Source organism: Mus pahari, chromosome 6, assembly GCF_900095145.1.
Source record: "Mus pahari chromosome 6, PAHARI_EIJ_v1.1, whole genome shotgun sequence".
In the NCBI taxonomy this organism is placed as follows: Eukaryota; Metazoa; Chordata; class Mammalia; order Rodentia; family Muridae; genus Mus; species Mus pahari.
The window spans coordinates 92470263-92474628 of record NC_034595.1 but is presented as its reverse complement, the minus strand read 5'-3'; positions in this window follow the sequence as shown (position 1 = coordinate 92474628).

Here is a 4366-nt window from a genome sequence, read left to right as displayed (position 1 = left end):
AAAAAAAAAAAAAGCGGTTTTTGTTTTTTGTTTCTTTCTGTGCATTGGTGTTTTGCCTGCATGTACATTTTTGTGAGACTAACAGATCTTGGATTTAGAGACAGTTGTGAGCTGCCACGTGGGAGTTGGCATTTGAACCTGGGTCTTCAGGAAGAGCAGTCAGTGCCCCTAACGACTGAGATCTACCCAGCCCCTATTTAGGGTGTTTTGTCAGTGAAATTATAAGTGATAACTTCCACTGGATGGGCGTGTGTTTTTTAGAGTATTTTGAAATTCATGTAGACTCTTCAAAGAAAGTTATCTTCAGACTTCTTTGCCGCCTTCAAACTAGAGTCAGTTTTCTTTCATTCTTTTTTTCTCTTTTCTTTTTTCTTTTCTTTTCTTTTCTTTTCTTTTCTTTTCTTTCCTTTTTTCTTTTCTTTGAGGCAGGGTTTCTGTGTAGCCCTGGCTGTCCTGGAACTCACTCTGAAGACCAGGCTGGCCTAGAACTCAGAAATCCGCCTGCCTCTGCCTCCCAAGTGCTGGGACTAAGGGCATGCACCACCACCACCTGGCTAGAGTCAGTTTTCTAAGAGGAGCCATAGAGCTGAAAACTCAAAAACTGTGAGAAATGTCAGCACATTTCATAAGCAGTTAACCACATTGTATTTGATATTTTATTTCTAATAGTCCATGAAGTACACTTAGATAATCTCTTAATTGGTCAAAAGCCCGGACTTGCTTTACTTATATTTACTTATATTCTGTTTGGGTCCTGATAGTTTAAATGTTACAATTTGCTAGATCTAGGGTATTTGGATAATGTGTATCATTTATGGCAAAGAGTTTCCTTAGAGTCTGCCCTCCCCCCCCCCAAGGTTTTGCTGTTTATCCCTGGGTGTCCTGGAACTCACATTCGATGTAGACCATTGCTGGACTCCAGCTCAGAGCTCTGCCTGCCTTGGCCTCCCGAGTGCAGGTAACCCCACTGCTTGGCTTCCCTGTTTTTTTGTTTTTTGTTTTTTTGTTTTGTTTTGTTTTTAATGTGAAGATTAATACTACTTTTGGGGTTTTAAAGGATAAATGAGGCAGTAAAATGCCATTAATCCCAGCAATGGCAGAGGCAATTGGTAGGGAGTCCAGGCCTGCTCAAAAAAAAAAAAAAAAAAAAAAAAAAAAAGAAAAAGAAAAAAAATGAAAATTTAAAAAAAAGAAAAAGATCTATGAAAATGACTGTTAGTAACATTACCATTTGTTCATATGGGATCTATTGTACATAGTGATTTGTGGTAGACAAGTACTAACATTTCAGAGGAGCCCTAATTGATTCAGGTGCTGCCTTCCAAGAAAAGCTCATTTAATTGGACTGAGGGTGAGCTCAAAGGGCATGTATGGAAACTCTGCATTTGATTCCCAGCACCACAGTGCAAAATAAAGAATCCCAAAGTATATTTGTTATGATTTTTCCAATTATAAAAGTTTAGAAAATACAGAGGAATATCTATCTATCTATCTTATTTATTTTGGTTTTTCAACACTGGGTTTCTTTGTATAGCCCTGGCTGTCCTGGAACTCACTGCCTCCCAAGTGTTGGGACTAAGGGTATGTGTCACTACACCTAGCCAAATAATTGTTTTTTTAAATTCCCATCCTAGCTGGTTAAAGTGGCTCACTCCTGTGATCCCCACACTTGAGAAATAGAGGCCATCCTGGACTACAGGGAAACTTTTGGCCATTTGGAGTCATGGGAAGCTATTCTAAAAGAAACAAGGAAATTCAGATTCTGTTACCTAAAACAGCAGCCACGATTTGTATCCCTCCAGTGTATTTTCAGTTTAAGCCTACGAATACTCCGGATATTAGACAGGGCAGCAGCACTTGTACCTGGAGAAATCTTCTCCCCAATAACTGTTCTAGGATGAAAAAGAGTAGAAAGTTAGGAACCAGTTCTCTGAGAAATTATTAAGTTATTATATTTTTCTGGAAAAGTAAAACCAACAGAAAACACATTATTTAACTCTCTTAGAGTCATGAACATTAGATGATGAACTATTAGTTCTTGTTAGAGTCTATAGGTCTATATTGTGTACCTACAATATTCAACTATTGGGGGTTCTGGTAATCTATGAAGATAATTTCCTCATTCTGTGTGCTAGTTTGGTATTACATTGCTCTTTCTCTTACCATTAGCCTCTCAGAAACATTAAGTATTCAAATACTTTTGAGCATTTTATTTTGTTTCATTTTTTGGAAAAACAACGACTCTGATTAGAACAGGCTTGTCTGAAATCACTATTGTCCAGTTCTCATGTGCTTGGGGCTTTGGTCATTTTAGAGCTTGTTTACATATTTTTATATGGTGACTTTTAGAAGAAATGCATATATTTTAAGTACATGTCTCCCAGTATTTGTAACTATTTTTTTTTGTATCAATTTGTCTTTAAGTATCTGGTGACTACTCTGTCCTTCTGCCTAAATAGGTATATTAATTACCCACTCGAGAGATGAGGCTACTGCTTAAAGCCTGAGCCTGCTGCTCAGCAGCTTTCCCCATCTCAGCCGCCATTCCGCATGACTGAACTCTTTGAGCATGTCTAGCATGCTAAATACAGCAGCTCTTCACGGTGTGAAAATAGGAGTTGATTAAAAGCAAATCTATTTTAATTCGCCTCTGCAAATGGCTCAGTTTTAATGTCACCTTCCTGGAGTTCTCTTTAATATTCAAATGAGATGCACTTGATCCATTTTCACAGCTAAATTGCAACCTACATTTTTGTGATTTGCAGGGATGGGTATGGGCGGTGCATCATAGATTAAGTGCTCTATCATGGAGTTAGGACCTAGAAGCCTTCTGGTTACTCTTTTGCCATGAGTATCAATTACTGTTGTTATTGTTGTTGTTATTAATATTATTTTGAGATAGGGTTTTACTATTTTACCTTGGCTGTTGTAGAACTCAATATGTAGACTGGATTCCAACTCACAGAGACCTGCTGGCCCCTGCCTCCCAAGTGCTGTGATTAATGGTGTGTACAAACATACCTAGCCATCACTAAGCATTTTTTAAAGTTTTATTTTTATATTGTAATTTTTTAAAAAAATATATTTTTGTGACAGGCTCTTTCTATGTAGCCCCAGCTGTCAATGGAACCTACTTGAATTTACAGAGATTCACCTGCCTCTGCCTCCTGAGTGCTGAATTAAAAGTGTGCACCACCATGCTCATCTCTGTTTTTATTTCTAATTATATGTGTGTGCGTGCTTTTCCTTTTTGGGTTTGTGCAGGAGAGTGCAGATGCTCTTAGAGGCCAGAGGCCTGGGATACCTGAGGAGTTAGACTTACAGGTGGTTACTGTGAGCCGTACACTGGTGCTGGGATCCATCTCAGACTTCTGAAAGAACAGTAAACCACTCTTCGGTGCTTGGTCATCTTTCTATCCTGACCCAAGCTCCCTTTTGAAACATCAGAAGATTAGATTGTCTGTCTGTCTGTCTGTCTGCCTGCCCCTCTTTGTTTTGTTCTTCTCTTCATCAAGGTTCATGAAGAAATCTCCCTTAAGGATTTTGTAACACAGATGGAAACGGGAGAACAGCTTCACCAGTGTTTCCTGAAAAAAAATGCAAAGCACCGAGAAAAAGAAACTCTCAGTTTGGGGCTCTGCAAAAGGTGCTTGCTTGTCCCTTGCCTTGTTATCAACAGCATCTGCACTAGCAATAGAAATCAGAAAGCAACAAGGCAGGGATGCCTCAGCCCACTTACCTCCGGGTTTTGTTGCTTCCCGATGACCATTTCCCAGGGCGTGTGTGTCACTGCATTACTGTGAGGGCTTCTCTCCTCCTACCTTGTGTAAGGTTTGGGGCCTGGTGGCAAGCCACCTTTACCTGCTGAGTTTTCTTATGAACAGATTTTTTTTTTTTTTTTTTAAGACAGGGTTGTCTCTATGTAGCTATGACTGTCCTGGAGCTCACAAAGATAGTCCTGCCTCTGCCCCCTAAGTGCTTGCCACCAGGAGGACTGACATCAGTACCACTATTAACAAACCTTCTGGCTAATCTAGGAGGATATTTTTGTTAAAAAAAAAAAAATCTAGTTTTGGGGTTGGAGACATGGCTCAGGAATTAAGAGGCTGCTCTTCCAGAGGTCCTGAGTTTAATTGCTAGCATCTAAATGGCAGTTCACAAGTGTCTATACCTCTGCTTCCAAGGGATCTGGCACCCTCATACAGACACAAAATGCCAACGCACATGAAATAAATTATTTTTTTAAAAATCTAGTTTAAGGGCTGGAGAGATGGCTCAGTGGGTAAGAGCACCCGACTGCTCTTCCAAAGGTCCGGAGTTCAAATCCCAGCAACCACATGGTGGCTCACAACCATCTGTAACAAGA